Source organism: Accipiter gentilis, chromosome 9 (assembly GCF_929443795.1).
Source record: "Accipiter gentilis chromosome 9, bAccGen1.1, whole genome shotgun sequence".
NCBI classification, from domain to species: domain Eukaryota; kingdom Metazoa; phylum Chordata; class Aves; order Accipitriformes; family Accipitridae; genus Astur; species Astur gentilis.
The window spans coordinates 41,323,146-41,344,304 of record NC_064888.1 but is presented as its reverse complement, the minus strand read 5'-3'; the positions used below and the strand labels follow the sequence as shown (position 1 = coordinate 41,344,304).

General features: G+C 40.4%; 1 protein-coding gene across 3 annotated transcripts in view; it reads right to left on the bottom strand.

Moving 5' to 3' along the window:
• The window catches only part of DOCK1 (dedicator of cytokinesis 1), a 315,989-nt gene that overhangs the window by 87,449 nt on the left and 207,381 nt on the right, over nt 1-21,159 (bottom strand). The gene's annotated exons all lie outside the window — the stretch shown is intronic.

Sequence of the window (21,159 nt, the reverse complement as noted above, 5' to 3'; positions counted from 1 at the left end):
ACAAGGAATGCTTTGGATAAAATCACTTGTCTTTAAAACATCTCATGAAAATCAAGAGATCATTAAAAATTCAGTTTATTAGAAAAAAGTATATGTATTTTTTAAAGTTACAGCATCGTAGTGTTGCATCTAACCTAGACCTGTAACTGTCTGTATTTTTACTTGCAGGTCAAGCAAAACACGTTTTTAAACACGAGGCAAACACTGTTTTACTTAGGGCACAAAACCACATAAAAATGCTGTCGAAGGACAATCTTCAAAACATTGTTCAATGTTCTACTTCTAAAATGTTAATTTAGTACCTGGTGTAGTTTATTGCTTTTCTAAAAAGGATGTTTCTTAAATTGCAATAGGAGTTGGCTTGACAAGCTTTAAAAATAAAGCCAAATGGTATAGTACAAGTAGGTCACTACATATTCATGGTGCTGAAGAGTAAACATATTATTCTTCAGTACCCTAATCTCCATTTTCAAAATAAACATTAGATTCCTCCTGAAAACTTTAAATTCATGCTATGAAACTGCCAGCTAATGCCCAGAGAAATGAGCTTGTCTGTTGAACAGAGTGTGGTAGAGATTTATGTCGCCTGAAAGTACCAGCAACGATAAAGACCACTCATGACACGTGCTACCTCCCCCCCGCTCCCCAATAGCAATCATTAAAAAGAGAGTTCACTACCGAATTCAGATAACAAAGTTAATCTTTCTACAGGCTGACAGACAAATATCGGAATTATTTAAAACAAACCGGAAGAGGCAGTTAGAAAGGTGTTTTACTGAATTTAAGATACCTAGTGATCGGTCCTGAAAAAAAAATATTTAGCTAAATGTTTGGTAACCCAAGAGAAAAGAAGCTTCCAGATAACACAGGGGTATCAGGATGCTAAGAGAGATTATTTATGTATACTAAATTAATAAAGGAAGGCAAAAATTTTGACGCCACTGGGATGTATCTGTACTCTAAAGTCAGATCAGCCCCACAGTAGTGTAATGGAGGAGAAGGAAAGTATCCAAACATGAAACTAAAAATTAAATTTATAAAAGAAAATACAAAATAAAATTTAAAAGATGAAAGAATATACAAAATATAATGGATATAGAAAAGTAGGTGTAGGCACATCCATACATTTTACAATATTACTCTTTATAGTGAAGATGCACTTGCATCCAGCATACACGGGGTACATTTCAGGAACAGCACGTCTGCGCGTTATTCACCAGTACCTATGTCAGTGTGTGTATTTGGAAACAACTTCACTAAGAGGTTTTATAAATGAGATGAAATAAGCATACACAAGAATACACTGCACATATGTGTATTTTTGATCTATGGTTTAAGTACTGAGCTGTAGCATATACTAAGATTGAAACCGAAGTTATCCACGCAATCAGACTACCAACAGTTTGATATGTAGACTTACACCCTGTTCTGTTTTGTGGTTTTAAAGTTTGATAATACTATGAGACTCGTAAGTCTTTCTAGAAGAATTAGTAATTTAACATAGTAGGAAGGGCCATCTAACGCTCCTTGCCTTACGAAGATAAAATCGGTTCCAATACAGGAAGGATTATGCCTACAATTTAATTATGTTGCCTCCAGACATCACTGTAATGTATTCAATCTGCTCCATCTAATTAAGCTTTGGAACAATCTCATTACTTTATATACCATTATTTTTCTTTAAATTCTAACTCTCATTTTTCCCCTATATTAATTCTAGTCAGTATCAATAAAGAACAAATAATGCAGAATCTATTGTACACTGCAACTGCAAAAGGACCATAGCACAGCACATCTGTTAAACTGTAGTTGTAATTAAACAACACCATCCTCTCACAGTCCGCGTGCTACCCCTGTAATCAGGCTGCTTTAGCAAGGTAGGTATTCCTCCCAACTTTCTACAGAAAAAACATGAAAAGAAGAGATGCAGAGATTTAAGTGTTGATTTTTGAATCATTCAAACTCCATTTTAATTTTGATTTAATTTGATGATACACTCAATCCTTCCATTACCGGATAAAATACTTCCTAACATATGTCAGTAAAGAAAGTCCAGTTCTTGTCCCAGTGAAAGCCAACAGAACAGTATGTTTATTCTAACGGTATATCTTCAGTTGCAAATCAAATGTAAGTCAATGAGAATTTTGTGCCTGTTTCGACCAGTACCAAAAGGATTGCTGGAAATATTGACAGTCCCTTTACTACAACATGGGGTCAGTCAAAATATGACTATTCCAGATCATGGTACTGCAAAGTGAAACATGACTGGCACAGTACAATAACAGTAAGATCCATCCCGAATAATCCAGATTTAACCGAGGAAAAGCGAAGTTATGAAGCGGGTTAATCAGCAACCAATTTAAGTACTACAACCTGCTGGCACAACCGAAGTCCCTAGAAAGACCCTGTCGGGGCTAAGCTCACAGCGCTCCGCTAGTATCTTCTAGGACCTCTAGTGCCAAGAGAAACAGCAGAATTATGACACTTTTTAACTAATGAAGTTAATTTTAACAATATATATTAAAGTATTGGCAATAAGAAGTAGCTAGTTGTGTAGCATACTGGAACAACAAGAGTAGATAGATTTCATCACAGTACTCCACCTTGGTGTAAAGCTTTATTTTTACAGGGCCCAACAAGGAAGGGCTGGATTTAGATAAATGCGGTTTTCTGTCAGGCTGACATCACCAACTACCACTCTGTGTACTACTGACCACCTCATCATCTCTTACGTAGCCACACAAGAGTGAGGAGAGGTGTCAGCTGAGAAAAAAGGTAAGTATTTCTACCTGGAGTATTCAACACCATCCTGTGAATGAGCTGCAATCCAGCGAAAAAGATTCTGAAGAAATAACAACGGACACAGGGCTACAGGGCAAAAGTAAGACAGTCAGGTTGGCATCGCTTCACCATTTTGGTACAACACTCAGTCGCGTAGTTAATCAGACAGAAAGAATACTACCCTGAAGAGATCATCTGGATAGAAAAAAAATGTGCTTGATGAGTTCTTGGCTATAATCTACAAAATGGTATGTTATCACCTGTGAAGTTTGCTGCAACTCATGAATGTAAAAATGGTTCAGGGTTATGCCCAAATAAAATTCAAAAGAGGAAGCAGAAAAATCGTATGAATCATTCCAGGTGTTAGTTTAATCCTCTTCCTTCTCCAAAGCAGGTACTGACAATTTTCAGTAACTTCACTGTCAAAGTTAGAGAAACAGAAAAAACTGGGGGAAATTTGGCTCTTCAGAATAGGCAGAATTAAAGCAAATGCATCAGTTCTGAACTGAAGAACAAGCTGGCTGCTGCTAACACACGTAAGGATGAAAGGTGTACTTGGACATCACTGGGCCAACAGACAAGTAATCCAAACTATCTCCTCTGCTCAGATGGAGACCATCAATCCGCAGTGGTACACCTTATCTGGCTGTAATTAATAACGAAGATTAGCTTCCAGTTGCATGTTCATAAAAAGAAGTGCTTTTCTTGAAGTTCAGTTTCGATTAACAAAAGAATACATTATCTGTGTCAGGAAGAGGCACAAAAGTGAAACCTTGAAAAAGAGAGAAGTTCAGAGACTGGAACCGATCACCATGTACTCTGCTGCAAAACCGAGAATGTCACACACAGCAACAAAATCTAACGCTAACATATTGGAAAAGATTTGTTAGACAAAAGACTTTATCAACCCAATTAAAAGAAGGAAATTAACATTTCCTATGATGTGATTAGAATAGAAGGAATATGATTACAGAAGGAAGTCACTTCAGGATATGTGGAAGGAAGAACGACCCTTGCTAAAGGGCGTAAGTATCTAGCAAATAACAAAATTAACGTCCCGGTCAGATGAGGTTTATGCGTGCTGAGCCCCTGGGGATGAGTGTTGCTGGAGCTGGCTCCTAAACACATCAGCAGCTTTCCGATGTCTCTTCTGTTGTAGTTGGGTCCTTTGAGGTAGGGATTGTCCTCTTATTCTGTGCTCAGATAGCTTCCGTCACAGCCAGGTCTTACACCATCATCAGGATTTCTTGGTATTTTATCCCTGTTTATGTATTTCCCGATAAGACACCTTTATCACTTCTCCAGAAGCCAGAAGGAAAAACGAATCACGCAGTGGAAGGCTGCAAAAGTGTTAAGTCAGATGGTGGGCAAGTACAACAGCTGAGCATCAACGTGCCACCACGCTGCAAAACGCTCAGTCAAGGCTGTATTAGGGTAAGGGTCCCCCGCGAGACATGAAATATTTCTTCTTATCTACTCGGCCCCGGCAAGGCCTCGGCTGGAGAATTGTTCGGTTGAAGTCACTGTGCTTCGAGAGTGATGCAAAAATATGGCAGAGAGCTCAGATGAGGGAAGCAAGGGGACAGGAGGTACAGCAGCCATGGCACAGGTTAAACATTAGGCAATACTTTGTGATGCTAAGGATGGGCCGTCAAGAGCAGAAATCCCCCCAAAACCCCACCAAAACACAAAAACCAGGTTAAGCAAACACCTGTGATCTGGTCAGGCACCATTCACCTGGTCCTGCGTTGGGCAAAAGGATAGATTCGTACTAATTTCTTTGGTAACTTCGCCCCATCTATGGCTCTTAATCCAGAGTCAGTAAATCAATTAATATGCTGCTGATTCAAGCCATGAACTAACTTCTATTGCAGCTACTGAGTTCTGCATATTGTTACTGTTATTGATTACTAATCACTTCCAGTAGACCCACAGGTGGTTAACTGGTTTGTGGATGCACGTTTAGAGATTGCTCCACCAAGTACTGCAAAAATTAATGGTTTGATTCTGTAATTTTACCCTTGCAGAGAGGCCCTTTTTCCTACAAACAACCTCACTGAGTTCAGGAGGCTGTTTGTATATATCAAATCTAGACTTCAACTGGCAATAATAAATGAAGAAGGGACAAAGGGATTCAATTAATAAGTGCAACAGTAGTCCCTGTGCTGAACAACTCATTTTTTTTCCCCTCTTTCTCAGGTACAGTCAGTTTTTCTTCCTCCATTCTCTCTTATAATTAGTCAAGTGCCCTGACTTGCTTGTTCACTCACATTTGAAAATATTCTATGTCCCATTTTCTTTCATTCAGCTTCTCACATCACTGGAAAGTATTTGAAAAAAGCTAAAGGAACTGAGGAAAGCTGGAAGCCACACGATGCTGCAAGACACCTCTCTCATCTGGCAACACACACGCACAAATCAAACTGCCCCTGCAAAAAGATTTTTCTGGAGAAATAATCTAGCGAGATATATTCCAAAAGTAGAAACATTCTTACAGTATATTCCATTTTGTACATTATTTAGCTAGCTCTAGTACCCAGGGATTCAGATTTACACTATAAGCACTTATGCAAAACACTTACAATTGGAAAACAGGAAACAATACAAGCTACAAAAACAATACAAGCCCAGTGTTTTTCCTTAAGCGAACATCAAAAAAGAACGAAAGAACGAACGAACGAGTTCCCTAATGATAGAAAAATTATCTAAACAAGAATATACAGATACAGCTTAAAATAATTTAGGTTTAGCTGATAATTCAATAAAAGAGAGGGAATTTGGAGTGAGGTTATAAAAGGCGCTATTATGATGTCATTTCAGTTAATTTAGATGGAAGGATAATGAATGCTTTATTACAGCTGATCAGCCTTCCTGCACATCATCATGCTTTCCATGCTTGAGCTTTTGCTTCTCTGGGAGACAAATTTACTGTGCATATATGAGACAGACTACTCTTATCTTGTCAGACTGCGTATGAAACAACAGACCTAGACCTTGAAATCCCAATGCAAAACCCAAACCTGAACAAATGCTCACTAAAGCATGAATAGCAAAGCCTTCTTTTAAACAGCAATCACTTCAAATACCTTCAAATTCTTTTTCAGTGTCTGTGTTGCAAAGCACAGTTAAGTTTTAAACAACTTTTTACTTACACGCGAATTAAAACTTGTATTTTAATACACTCCTATAACCACTTCTCTATTGGCGTTGCATGCGGTATGGGGATTGTCCAGTTTGAACCCTGGAACATACATACTGACCTCGTACGCATATTCTGTATGAGTCAAATGAAAGTCAAAATTGTTAAAATGAGTGAGCATGAAGGTATCTGCCCTCCTTGCATCTCCTCTCCAATTTTCTCCCTTTCCAAATACTATCTCTCTTTTCTTTTCTGGTGACGTTATTACTGTTCAGCCATCTTCACACCTCCAGACCTGACAGCTGCTCAGCCCAAATGAAGGTTTCCAAAATACTTTTAATTTCACACTTTTGTGTATTATACTTCTCTGTCCAGTCTCCCTCTCAATTTCTCTCTCTTTTTTTCTCTCTCTCTCTCTCAAAAAAAAGATTCCCTGTAATATCCTCTAATTCATTAGGCTAAAGAGCAGTCAAAACTTAAAAAAAACCCAAACCACAAAACAAACAAAAAGACCCAAACAAAAAATCCCCTTGATCATTTGCTTTCTTTTGAATTACAGTTCCTGAGCTGACTATGATAATAGCAGAGTAATCCCAATGAAGACTTGCTACTAAATACTTACATTAGCATAATACTTTCATAATGTCTACTCCACACCAGCACAGGTGCACCATGTCACTTTATTAACCTATTTTCTAATAAATATTTCAGAAACAGTTTTAGCCTATTATCTATAATCACTGACACCTCTTTCCTAATTGATATTCTGTGCTGTGTGTCCTCTAAAACAATGGGGACAGCTGAATGAAAAAAACTGCAAGTTACAAAATTCTGAAGGACAAACTTGTGGTCTGACTACCAATAACAGGTACCGTATGAAAGGCGCAATGTATTATTTTTCAAAACCGCCTTCACAATACAGCTATCTTGTACCTTAAAAATCAAACTGAAAGAACAACCCTGTTGGAATAGACAGGCAAGAGTGTCACACCACCGGACAATCAAATGATAAATGTATACAGAAATAAACGATATTAAAAAAGATCTGGATTGACATTCCATTCAAATACCGTTGCAGACGTCCTCTGCCTACCCAGCAGCCGGATGGATCCACGCTGGTCCGCAGTCCACCTCAGACACCTGCTAAAGTCGACGGGACTTGCCGGCGAGAAAGGCATCCTTAGCACGAGGACAGCACCAACGCGACGCTCAACCTGAAGCACAGTCGTCTGTTTGACGGACTTGGCGTAGAGTCAGAGGAACACAGAGATGTTGAGGTTGGAAGGTGCCTCCGGAGGTCTCTGGTCAAACCGGAGCAGGTTGCACTGGGCTGCGTCCAGTTGGGTTTTGAGGATCAACAAGGGTGGTGATTCCCTTGGGCAGCCTCCTTGGACAACCTGTGGCAGGGTCCGACTGCCCTTGCTCTGCTCCTCTCCCGACTACTTGTCTGAAGTCTAGGCTGCGGTTTCTTGATGACTTTCAGAGGGCACGAAAGAAGCAGCTTTAGGCCACCACACTCTCTCAAAAGCACCAGTAAACTTTGTCTCCTGAAATTTTATCTAAGGTGTAACTCCAGCCATGGAGTCACCTTATGTACTAAACTTCACCTAGAGACTTTTATGACAGAATAATAAAAGCGTGGCAATAGTGTTTCCTAATGGAAATGCTAGAAGACAATTTAATTTAGGAGTTTTTAGCTATGGCTACAATACTGAGAAAGTAGCATCTATTGCAAGTGGACAGCATTAGTGTTCCTCTAACCCAAAAGTTAATATTCTAAAGAAAGACGACTTACGGAATTCAAAGAGACCGTTTCTATTATGGTAGTTGGCAAAAACTTGCAATGGATCTCGTAATTTAGAACAAATGTAATTTGTTGTAGTGCTGCTGGAAGAAATCTCTGCAATCAGGTTAGCTATTAAACAAGCAGTTTTCACTATAATGTGCTGCTCAATAAAATGCAAACAGTCTTTGCTACGGTACACATATCATCACCTTATCCTTGGTGAGTTTATTGGTGAAAAAACATCCCTTCCAAGCGAGTGTGCAACCACAGAGGACAGCTTCATCGGCTCTCAGATGACCGCAGCCTGCTGGCCAGGGCTGGTGGATCTCTCCCCAGGCTTCAACACCCAGCTCTCCTGGCAGCCTGGTGCTTTCATGGGCCAACAGCTGCTGTGGGTGCAAATAGATGCTGAACCGAGCTCTGCCTTTCCAACCTGAGAAGAAAGATGGCTTTCCTCATACCCCCTCCACGCAAGATGCCTGCAGGTCATTAACAACGCAAGAAAGATGTCATCTTGGTTCTTATTTTGACTTGATCTTGCATGGGAATTCAGCTAGATTTTGCAGCGGTAAAAATCAATAAAGCAGAAGATGTTTTTTTTCCTATTGTGCTGCTTTTTAAAGAAGCATTCAGTCTGGAAAAAGAAATGATTAAAGAAAAAGAGAAGCAACTCATGGGAAGCATGGGAAAGGACATCGCAGGTAGATTTTCCTGCAAAGCGCGAAACTTCTGACTGAATTTGGCCAAAAGTTTTCAAATACTTGACAGTGGCTCACAGTTTGCAGAACGGGAACCTCCCTCATTTTCTGCTGACAGCACTGTCCTCTGTAACTTACCCATTTCCATGGATTCCTAGATGTGAATACAGATTAAGGCTACTTTAGGTAATTATGGATAAATCAATAGAATCGATTCCCTACATTTCAAATTCTTTGGCATTTTCATTAATCTTGCAATCAATTGTTAAGACAATTGCAGCTGGCTAAACAAATGTCATAATGTTGCTTGACAAAGAATCTCAGTTTTTCCTGTGGGTATTTAATTACTTTATCAAAGTCCATCACAGAATACTAATGAGGAAAAAGAAAGTAATCTGCAGACAAAGAAGGTGTGCAAAGGTTAGTTTAACACCTCTTCAGTGCTGCTGGGGTCATAAATCAGGTGTGCTTAGCAACTCAATTTGCTGGAGAGGTCTCTTCTCTTTGTCCATCACCCAAAATGTAAAGTTCATTGCGATGCCTGATGGCAGAAAGTTTCCATGGGAGCTGAAAAGAATTTGGCTTTTAGTTCTATGCCTTACTACTACTTTTACTGTCTAACTACCAAGAATCAGAAACACGGAGACACTGTCCAGAAGAGCTGAGCTTTCACAAAATTGGGATCCACCTCCCCAACAAACACACACAAGAAGTGACTCCCTGGGAAGAGGTTACAATGCAATTTCTTGTAATAGATGAGAACGATAAACCGCAGCAGCTGCTCTGGTTTGCTGTTCCATGGATGCTTATGCGGCTGACAGCTTTGTGAAGGGATCACTAATGCTGGTAAAGTAAAAAAATCTTACTGGAGCTTTAGGTAAGTCTGCATTTGATCCGAAGTGTGGCTCTCAGATATTAAAGTGACACAAAATGTTTTAAGAAGGCAGTGGGGTATGTCAAGGAGAGAGCGAAGCGAGACGAGAACAGCGCTCGTCTCCTGTACAGACTATTGCTTGCCTAACCCAGCTATTAACCTTTGGACAAGATCAGTGGTTTGCTATTCTTTTAATTTCTCTTTCAGGCTTCTGTCTGATACTGTTTGTAGCAACGAGACAGGACTGGAATAAATGCTTCAATACGATGCTTCAGTACCTGCCTGTAACAGCAATCCTCCCAGCACAATGCCCATCAGGAGCCCGTCCCTTCCACTGTTATTAGTAGGTTTTTTGGCTCCCATGGAAAGAATTAATGTATTCTGCATCCAAGGGACTGCACATGGAAACAGTCACAAATGATACAGCACAAAAATCAGGCTTGCAGGGCAGATGATAACAGTATAACATTTATAATGGTTTGTTTTTTGAGTTTTGGGTTTGGTTTTGTGGGTTTTTTTTTCTGTTCTAGTAGCTCCCTTATTTTGGGGAAGCCCAGAAACACCAATTACCTCCAATTGCCTTCAGCATTCATTTCGTTCTTACTAGGCATGTGTTTTCTCCAATTTAGAAGGGCTAAGTAACACTGCAGATAAAAATGAACTGTCTCATAAGAAACCGCAATGGAACTGAACAATGAAACCCATTCTGGTTCACTCTGTTAACAAGCCTAGCACACGCCAGCAGAACTGCAGGGCAGCAAAGGGACATTTCCGACACCGCAAACAGATCAATTTCCAGCCTTTAAGCAGGTATCTCCTGCATCGAAACAACGTGCTCTTGTGCAAGGTGGCTGCAGTGTGCACTTTTCGGATGTGTTCAAGCCTAGGGAGGATCCGGCACTTGCTCTGACATGCCAATCCTCCCTGGAATTTTACAGCTGGTAATTAGTTTCTGCCTGGTAAAGTCAAAGCCTCGGAGGCAAAAGCAATCGAGGTCGCAAAAAACATGGCCAAGTGTGTCAATGGGACAAAGTTTTTGCTACAAGTTTTTATATAAAATAAGTCGTGAACTAGAATCACGGATGTATATATGCCACTGATACGAACACAATTGTTTACGAGTAAAGCCAAACATGTCTTTCATTTTGTTAAGAAGCTTAACCAATTTTTCCAGACATTTAGACCTGAATACGTTAAGCTCCATTCCCTGCCTGTCAAACACGGGCAACACAGAGAAAGCAGGATCTGCTCCACCTCCGGAGGACGTAGGCTCGCAGCCGATACAATCCGCACCCTGCCCCAGCCTCCCCACGGATGAGGAAGATTAAAGCTGGCTGGGAAGCATCACTAAAGCACACCCGTTCTCCAGGGAAGGCTGAGCATCTCTACACAGTTATATGACAAATACGGGCTTCAGAAGCCTTGCAGCTGGATCCTCCGGAATGAAATCTGGTTCTCTGCAATTTCTTTTATGCAATACTTTAATTTCACTCTCCCTGTTAATCCTGTGGAAGCTCTTTAAGCTACTAAAATATGCTACACTGATAAAGTAGTTTTAAAACTACAGGAAGCTATCTGGCTTTTGAAATACAAACAGTAGCTTGGAAACCCTTTTCTTAGTGCACCATAAGACTAAAATTTTATTTCTGAAAGCTGAGTTTGTAAGACAGTGTAATAACCTAAAGGTACGGCTGCCATACTTTGAATCCTCACCTTTGGTAAGGCAGAGCAGTACAAAAGCATGCTTTAATGTGAAAGAGCAATAAATGCATCCCCAATACTAAGGCAGGTCTATTTAGTTTGTCCAAAAAGCAGCACTTCGAATTTGGAAATCACCCTAATTTGGAAAAAGTTCCTGACTCCAGCAGCATCACTGGACACCAGAAAACTGGAGCGTCATAAATCCCACTGTGCAGATGGTGTGATGCACCGTGCAGCAGCGCCAGCGTGGTTAAATCAGACACTGGGCTGTGCTGCAAACGTATTTCTGAGCCTCGCAAGGACAAGACAGTCAGCCAGTCACTTCACAAAAATCAATGCTACTGGACTGATTTTCCTGGACTGGGTCAAAGTATAGTTGGGCAAAAGGCCCGCATAACATTTATGCACCATTTATGCTCCTTTTACGTTCTTCTCTGGCCTCAATTACACATTTTGGCTATCTCTAGACAGATAATTTATAATGCCAATGGCAGTGAAAGCCAGCAGCTTCTCTATGAGTAGACTGTAATTATTTTATGGGCTCATACGGGCGATAGAAACGAAGTAGGGAAAAATCCAGACTACCCCCAACGCTAGGTGGTTTTCCCACCCAGAAGAAAACAATCAAACTGACATTGCTTTCTAACCAACGGGTGTGTATAAAATAACACCTAAAGCCATCCTAATCTTATACAGCCTAATATTACGCATAAAAGAGTATGTAACTTTGCCATTGAAACGTTACCAGACTGGAAAGAGCTGAATTTCGTGCTGGCTGAGCTTTCCGGACCGATGACAAGCACCCCATGGCTCTGAACCCCGACAGTGGCGATGCAGGCGGGCGGGCCACCGGCTACGTGCCTTCCCTGCAGCTCATCCCAAGGGCACGCGTGTGCACGCAACACGGTCCTTTTTATCCACGGTAAACCGTAAAAGCCCTCAAAGACTTTATGGCTTTTAAGTTTACTCGTCCCTGTAGGAATGCAAGTTTCTAAATTCAGAAACAACCTCGACTACTCAGAGCTTCAAGCTTTTTTTTTTTTTCCCCTGCCCCGTTATGTTACTTGTCTCATCTTTTCAAAATTTTCATATAAAATTCTGGTTTTAACAAAACAATGAATTTTGAAGGTAGAGTCTGATAATGGAAGTTTTAAGGGAAACCATTAATGCAATCACTGGAAGGAAAGAGTTGAGGAGAAGCTGAACACAGCTGGAAGGTACAGAGACAGCACATCCAAGCCTTTATATATATGAACGAGTGGTTTGTTTGCCTGATGTAAAGGCCCAAATACCAAGGAGCAAACCGACTTTATTTTTAGCGCTGAAAAATGCAAACTCGAATAACATCTCTCTTTAGCGACCTGTCATCCAAAAAGTTTCTAGAGGAACACAAGACTTTTAAGCCTCATCATGCCAGGACGTCTGTGTTACAGATCCACGCTAAGCCAATACACAATCTCCTTCATCCCTCCGTTGCACCGAGGTTTAAGCAATATCGTACGCGAGAGGTTGTACAGCACCAACTTGAGGCTCGTGACACGGTCACTGAACGTTCAAGACTTGCAGCAATTACAGCTACCGAGCGTAGGATGGGCTGAGACTATCAAGACACGGACAGATCCTGCGAGGATGAAGCCTTGGTTGGAAGCGGCTGGATTTTCCCGACTCCCAGTAATGAAGCTGCTGCTACAATAGCGCGTAAGCGCCAGCACCAGTAAGCTAGGAGTGATCTGAGCGGGATGCAGGGACCAACTACAGGAGCCTTTCGATGGAGAGAGGGATGCTGGCATTGCAGTGATTCATGAAGGGCAGGGAAAATGCTGCTTTTAGAATAGATGTTGATACTCACGCAGATAAGACTTGCCAGCGATTCCAAGTCCATCTGCAGCAGACATTATGGAAAGTCTGGCAACAGCAAGAAGCTATATAGGCCAACACTGAACAACCAGAGGATTTGTCAAAGGTTTATATAAAGTAAAAAGCACAGTTTCCTGGATTTTTTCCATATGCTAGCAGACAAATTAAAAGCAGAATGGCATGCACAGGTTGTTCAGATTTTACGTCATTTCAGCTTTAACGTCAGCAATATCCAAACTGTGATTGCTGAAAACCGATATCCAAAAGATACTCAAAGTGGCTGCAAGCGGCATACGAAACTCTGATATAATTTACAGTGGTTTCAAGCAAAAGCTTTAGCATTACAGCATCAGCACAGAAGCCTGCAAAAAGGAGTTGGTTTTAATCACACCGATAGGCTAAAGGTATTTGAGAATCACTGTTGAAGAATTAGGGGATGTTAAAATTGAATGTGTGTGCTATTTTAGCTCTCCTCAGTTCTTCCAGGTTTTCAGTAGAAAACAGTACTTTAGAAGAAAACACGTAACAAGTGTTTCATAAATTACAGCAAAAACAAATTAAATTTTTTTTGACCAAAACCGCCACTTGAGATAAGGTTTTTTCCCCTCATATTTTAAGAGCACTTTCCTTTCTCTCCAACTTTATTGGAAAGAACAGCCTCCCCCACTTGCTATTTAGGTTGGGTAATATACATTTAACTGGGAGAAACAGTGAAAGGGGTTTTATTATCTTTTTTTTAGCTATATCTACCTTAATATTTAATCTGCTATACTGCAATTGCGGAATTCTCACTTTACTCATACTTAAAAGTTAGACACTTCCTAAACCCCATGCATAGTATGTAAAGGTGCAAACGAGCCTTGCAAACTGTGATTTAGTTCAATACATAACAGAGCATGAGATGACGATACCACTCAAATGTTGTTCATGTAATGGGGAATATATTAATTTATGTTACGTTCACCCAGAATTTGCAATTCATGACAAAATTATAATATTTTTATTCCCAAGGCACCATTAAATGTTTAAGAGCCAAATGCCACTAAAAAGGGAGAAATACAGACTTCTGCAGGGCCCTCCTGTGATTCTAACTCTTCAAGCGCCGACATTTTCATCGGAAATTACCTAATTTGCTTTACTAAAGTTGCTCGCTCACAACTGGGGCCAGAAACGCTGTTCAGAGCCTCTCACCTCTCATGGAATGAGGAAACGTAACTAATCCGCTCTTAGTCAACAAGCTGTGCTACGAGCCCTCGTTACACAGTCTCATTAAAAATATTTCTATTAAAAATACCATGTTACAGCCCAGATACAAACAAGTGTTATTTTCTCTGTGCCACAGTAGGATAATTTAATTGTACAGAAACACAAAGACAGAAGAAATAACAACTCGTGGTCCAAATTAACCCTACACGTATTATTTCTGCAAGACACTATCTTAATTGCAATTACGCATTCAGAGACCAACACAATACTTTGTTCTTAATTTGTATGTAGTATAATGGATGGGTTTTAAATTAGTCAAAAAAGTAAATATTAGTCTGCAACAAATCATAATTACTGGATGATCATAGCTGTGTAAATTAACTTCTGCTAAGAAGTTTTTGGTTATGGCAAACAGGGGTTTTTTTTTGAAGTTGCTTTGTACAGCACAGTAAGTTGGGGTGTCACTTTGCTTCCTTAAAAATTACTTTAAAACACATTTACAGGGACAGGTCCAGACAAAACCGGCTCTGGAAATTGTAAGAACATTTTAGCATGTTGCTTTGCCTAAGTTAACGTGAACTGCAATGGGAACAGCACTGGGCTAACTATATATAGTTTGACTTACTGCACCTGCCCACATTACTGTATTCGGTGTGATAAGGATGGAGGGCAGTGCAAATCAACAGGGATGGGTGACTCCAGAATAGGGAATAAAATCTCATTGGTAATTTCACTGAACATCCTGCCCTGAAGATACAGAGCAGGGTAACTCATCATGCGAGGGTAGATTAATGAGCACATGGAGACAATAAATAAAGATGTTGAGCAAAATAAAAAAAAAGTTCCTACGTGAAGAAATAACAGTCTCTTGGAGAACACACACCCCTTTTTTTATATGAATGAGCAAAGATTGAACAGAATGGAGACCTTTGCTTTGCAAGACAGCTGTATAAACCAACAATCCCAATGATAACCTCAAGACATCGCCAGTCCCACAGCACGTGCTCCGACACGGGGCTTCAGCATCACTTGGAGCGAGGGAAATGCGTAGCAAAGATCAAGATAGGCCCCAGCAAGTAAGGGAAGACGACTGGCTGATCTGGAACTAACAGGGTGTTGAATCCCTTTGAAATATCCAACCTTTTGTACCGATCCCATTTTGTACATCAGAAGATGCTACTAAGAAGCAAACGACTTTCCATCTTAAAAGACCTGCCCCGTGTGCCGTGCAAGTCCAATTTTTGACTCTCCTACTCAATAAAGGCAATCTGTCCTCAGGTGTAACCTGCAAATCACAAAACCAGGCACAATTGGTGTTAGTCTTGGAATAGGAAAATGGTGGTATGATGATGTACAAATGAAAGACAAGGTTTTAGTATTTTATCTTTTGTTCGGTGTTAGAAAAGAAATAAAACTTCATTCATTCATCCGGAACTGCAAAGGTACTCTTCGCTGCTGCCTCTGACAGCAACAGAAACCTAATTTTCTCATTCTTTAAGAAGTCTCACCACCCAAAAGAGTATGATCGATCAGGGTGAGAAGCAAACCTGTGCTTCCCTACCTCCTCACCAGCTGAATTCAGTATTTTCTCCTTTTACGTAGAGCAGTCAACAGACATGTCGCTGCCCACATACCGACACACGATTATTCGCCTTGGCGGTAGGAGGGCAGGGACATACGCATGTGAAACTCCTCATTGAAGGGGAATACGGTCAAAACCTGGTGGTCCTGGGCTGAGAAGTTTATGGGTGCTGGCCGGCCAGTGCGAGGACTCCGCTGATGGCCCCTTCGTTTCTGTGGGACTCCCAGGGGCGATCCGACAGCCCATTTGGTTTGGCAGATTTCGAAGCCAGGAGTCTATACCCGGTTCCTCCGATGGGACAACAAAAATAAAGTCTTCCCAACGGCATTCGGGGTGTCCTTTCTGAAGGTAAACACAGGATGAAAGCCCTGCACAGCACTGGTCGTTTGTAATTATACTTTTTGACTTGCGGGACAGCTCTTGCACTGCATTTCAAGGAATCTTTATCTAAACTAAAAATAACAGCAATAAAAGGCAAAGCTGAAAGAAAAGTGGGGTGAGAAGAAGAAAAGATCATCTCTCCCCCACATTCCTCCTCCCAGCCTCTGCAGCTAAAGCTGCTCGCAACAGACAATCTGCTCTGCTGCTACCGAAGTGTGTTGTTATCCACCCGTGTTTCTAAGCACAGTTTTAAAAACAGTAAGGAAATGGAGATCGAGACCAATGCTCTTACTAGCCGAAGTGAACTCAGCAGGATATTATTTGCAAAAACTATGAAGTGCCTTGTCTGGTTTTGCCTTCCACGTTTAGCTGGTGTGTAGCAGGCAACCTCCCATACAAACAACTCCAGTTTTAAACAACAGGTTTAAACTCGCAAAAATCTGAATCTGTGGGAAAGCATCTACAGTGGCTCCCCACGACTTCTCCTGGGAAAGAAGTGCTATCAGAAGAAATAAACCCCCCCACTTAAGCCCCCTCCCCAAACAACGCGGCGGCTTGAGAGCCGCCCTTCTACCTGCCAGCTCCTCCCCTGTACCCCTGCGTGCACCAAAGGAGACGTGTAAGGAGGGCATGTTATGGCACAGTGAATGCTTTTTTAAAAAAATCTAGATTATAAATGTGTGAAGTAATCACATCAGAGTTCCACCTGCCTCGAACAGACAGTTTTACATCACCCTTGTACTCCTGCGTGCATGCACAGCATGCCTCTCCGCAAGAAAACGTATCAAACCTGGAAAACCAGCTTTCCAGCCACAGAGATTGACTTGGATAAAAGAAACTGAAGAAGCCTGACTCTATAACATTTATTTCAAATTAATTTTCTGCCATCCAGCTACAGCAGTTCATTTTTCCCTCTGAATGGGATCTAATAAGACCTAATAGGTGATAAATCAGTTTCCTGGTTTAGGGCATTAAGAAACTGCAGTGATATGTTCTGCTAGACCAGTAAGGTCTACAGCACTCTGTTCCACAACAAGCGGGGCATTAAATAGTCTTAAATCATCAGGCTGTCCCTTCCTCAGCTATATGACCACTCCTGCGGCTTTGAAATTTCAGAATGAGAAATCATTCTTTATGGCAAACTCTGTAGCTGCAAGCAAAGCAATTTAAAAAGCACTTTAGGAGAGCAGTTCCTACATACTGCTTCTGTTACAAATTACTTTGCTTCAGCATTTACAAAATATGCAGTTTAAATAATACAAATGGGTTATCAAATTATCATGATGTAAACAGATAGAAAAGTTGTTTCCTATCAACAAATCCATTATAAACTAACAACAAAACAGGATTATTTACTCAGAATCTATTCATTCCTGCTAATTTGGCACAGTATTAGTAGAACTGAAGCTTTACATGCAACACACTCCAATTCTCAGGATAATTTGATAACGCAATACGTGTTGCCTGATCCATCTTTTTATACAAGAAAGGTGAAATAAACATAAGTGCTAACATCACAATCATTATTCAGCTCTCATATGTCAAAGTCTATCCATCTCAATTACGAGCAATAACAGTTTTACAGAAAGTTTTGATGAGGCTGACGTTTATTATCCTCGGGTCTATAACCGATACTCCACAGACTTTATGTTCTCAGTTTAAAGCTGAACAAGGCTGTAAAGAAGGTGTCTTCTTACAGATTCAGCTATGCAAACAGCAGAGGCTCCCATCCCTTACCTTCTCGCCATCCCTGCTGCTGGGGCTCGCCGCCCTTCGGCTCGTACAGCAAAGTGGTTGAGGAGAACGCGCTCTCATCCACGTCGGTCAAAATCAACCAGGTGAACTCAGTTTATTTAAGCCACACTACCCCATCCTAGCTCTTTTTGCCTGAAGCCAGGGGCGAACGGTTACACAAGGTGTCGTTTTGCAGCAATATTCTGGAAGTGATAACCTCCAGCAGAAAGATGGGAATCGGGAAGGACCATCTAGGTTAAACTTCCCAGAAGTGCACACCTCTAGGGGTTGTTCAGGGTGAACGTTTGTCTACAGCTACGTTGACCTTAAAAACCAAGTACTACATTGACCTTCTTTATTTTTGGTACAAAATTGTGAATAATTTTTCCACTTACGCACCCAAGATGTGAACTGTGCTATCTCAACTAGAGGTCTGGGTTAATATTCATATGAAAAATGTACTAGTTATTGAAATAGAGCAGAACATTTCATGTGAAAATAATATATGATTTAAGTTCTGTTCTTCACTGCTGGTTGTTCACTGCATGAGCACAGGCAAATTACTTAATTCCTCTATGAATCAACTTGAACATCTGTAAGGTCAACATAATGCAGATGATCTTCCCCAGATGCTCTGAGATTCTTACAAAAATAATTCAAATTAATATTATTGTTGCTACATAAAACCATCACTATAAATCTTACTTTATGGCTAACAAAGCATCTTTGACAACGGCACCCCTTTAGCAAAGAGGAGCTAAAGAAGCCGGTAAAGTTTAATTTACCCACAATGCCCAACTGTTTGAGTAACAAATCCAAAATATGATTTCTCAGATTAAAATGTAAGAACAGTATAGGTATGTACCCGCACATAAGATTAAATTGGGCCCACTTGCCAATGATATTTGTGCTGTAATTATCTCAAAAAATATTTTAAGTTAATTGTATTCAAGCCAAAAGTACCTTTAAATTGTATTCAGGCCAAAAGTACCTTTAAATCAAATAGTCAGATAAGTAAGTGGATTGTGAATGGAAGATCAAAAGTGTATGCAACTTCTAACATCACATTAAAAAATATATAAATGTTTTGCTATGATAAACTAGGTACCATAACGTTATTGAGAAAAGGTCATTAGCACATTTTAGACTAATATTTATAGAAGATGGAAAACAACATACTGTATTCCTGACAAGTACGTCATTGATTTGCTTGAACCTTAGACTGGTACAAGAATTAGATAAACAACAGGTTTGATTTTACACCATAGCTAACTCACAGCACTCTGCCACGGCTTGGGAATCAGTTCAAAGACTAAAGGAAAGTAAAATTTGACAGTGAATTAAAATAATCAAAATTGCATCCTTACTAATATCAGCAAATATTGTACCGGTGTTTATTTTCACATCATTTGCTAAGACTACACAATGCAGCAAAACCCCGTATGATGATATGATACCTTGAAAGAGATGCTTTGGTACGTTACCACATTCCCCGCTGCTCTCCTGCGTGCTCGAGGATGGGAAGGGATTCTAAACCTGTGAAGGCATCATCTCAAATTCTCCTGGGTGAGTCCTCAAAGCCCTTCTCCCATGTATTGCCCTGGCGCATCCCATGCAACAGCTCCTGGGCCTAAAGGCCATCATCTGTCTGTACAATTTATGCATGTTATTTTGAAGCCTCTGTCTATTAGAGCCATCAGCGCTTTCAGAAATGAGCTGCACTGCATTTAAAATGTAGGTTGCCTTCTTGACGTAGCCATGACTTTACTGCTGGCATTCTGCTTACGCCTGGATTATAAATTCCCAATGTTGCTGTCTTGGAATACCTGAATTTCAACATTAAATCTGTCACTTTCTTGTATTTGCTATAATTCAGGCTCAAAAATGGACTGAAGGACTCCAAAATACTGGCTAAAACTGGTTTGCTTGGTTTTTTAAAACTTTTTCACTGGAACTTAGTGCTACTTTTAAAATCTCTTACTTTCCCAACAATATAACCCACCAAAATTTAGTTACAAAAAAAAGTATTTACACCGAGTTACTGACATAAAGGAGAAAAAAAAAATAAATTGTTTACTCACACCATCTTAGACTCATGGGATGGTTTGGGTTGGAAGGGACCTTGAAGATCATCTAGTTCCAACACGTCCCCTGCCACGGGCAGGGACCCCTTCCACCAGCCCAGGTTGCTCCAAGCCCCATCCAGCCTGGCCTTGAACACCGCCAGGGATGGGGCAGCCACAGCTTCTCTGGCCTCACCACCCGTATGCATTTGCTAAATTAGTTTAAAATAAAGTAAACGTTATCCAAATATGTTTACAGCTTTTAAGAAAACCAAGCTGGAATTAATATAGGTCAACTGAATTGATTAGGCACCGTATTTTTATCTCACTGAACTCTACAGAGATTTACTTTCTGTTCAATCATGTTCAAGGACACGCGAGGGTCAGTGCCAAAGAACCGGCATCCAAGAACTACTGCAGCAAGCCAGCCAGCAGAGCTCCCCCATCCCCTCGGACATGTTTTGCTGGGATGTCTATCAGAGAGCAAGAAAAAAAACCTGGTTGTTTTTTTCCTCTCTAATGATACGTGGAGTCATACATTGCGTACAAATTGCCTGTGCTCTTTTGAAAACCTGGGCTTTAATTTCCTCTTTCTTTTTAATATATGAACTGTCTTGAATAAGATATAAATAACCAAAATACACATGCCAGGTATTTCTCCCTTGGATCGATGAGCATGAGTTGCACTTTTTGTGACTCCCCACACAGTTTATTTAACCATGCTCTGCTCGGAAGCGGATCAGCAGCCTCTGCATTTCCCCTTACCAGACAGCATTCCTGGAGCCAGGCAATTTACGATTCACGGAAAGAAGGAAATGTTTAAGGGAACAGTTTTGTAAGTCGACAATGGTCAAAGCAAATGCTTACTGCAGTCAAGGAGAGCTGAAGGATACTACAGTAGACCTGGAACCCAAGACCCACTTCTGTTAATTGAATTGTAAAATATACTAGCAAAAAAAAAAGTAATTTTCACAAACATGAATTTTTAATTATCCTATTATTTGCAGATCAGGAGACCTACATGGTGGGATAAGAATACCTTATAAATTTATGTTTGAAATTTAAGTATGTGTAACCCTCACCAAATGCAGATTGACCTATCAAAAGTTTAGCATGAAAGGGAAAAATGGCTGACAAAGTTTTAACTCTTGATATTTATTTTTCTTCGTATTTTACAACTGAAAAAAAAAGAAGGAACAAGAAACAGTGTTATAGAAGTTAAAGTGATGAGAAAACTTTAGGATCACTGTATCGTGAGCAGCTTGCTCATGCTGTCGACAGCCAAAATGCAGCGCTCTAGCAGTAAACAAAAAAATAAATAAACCAAACCACAATCGGTTACCATTTTTTCCTAACA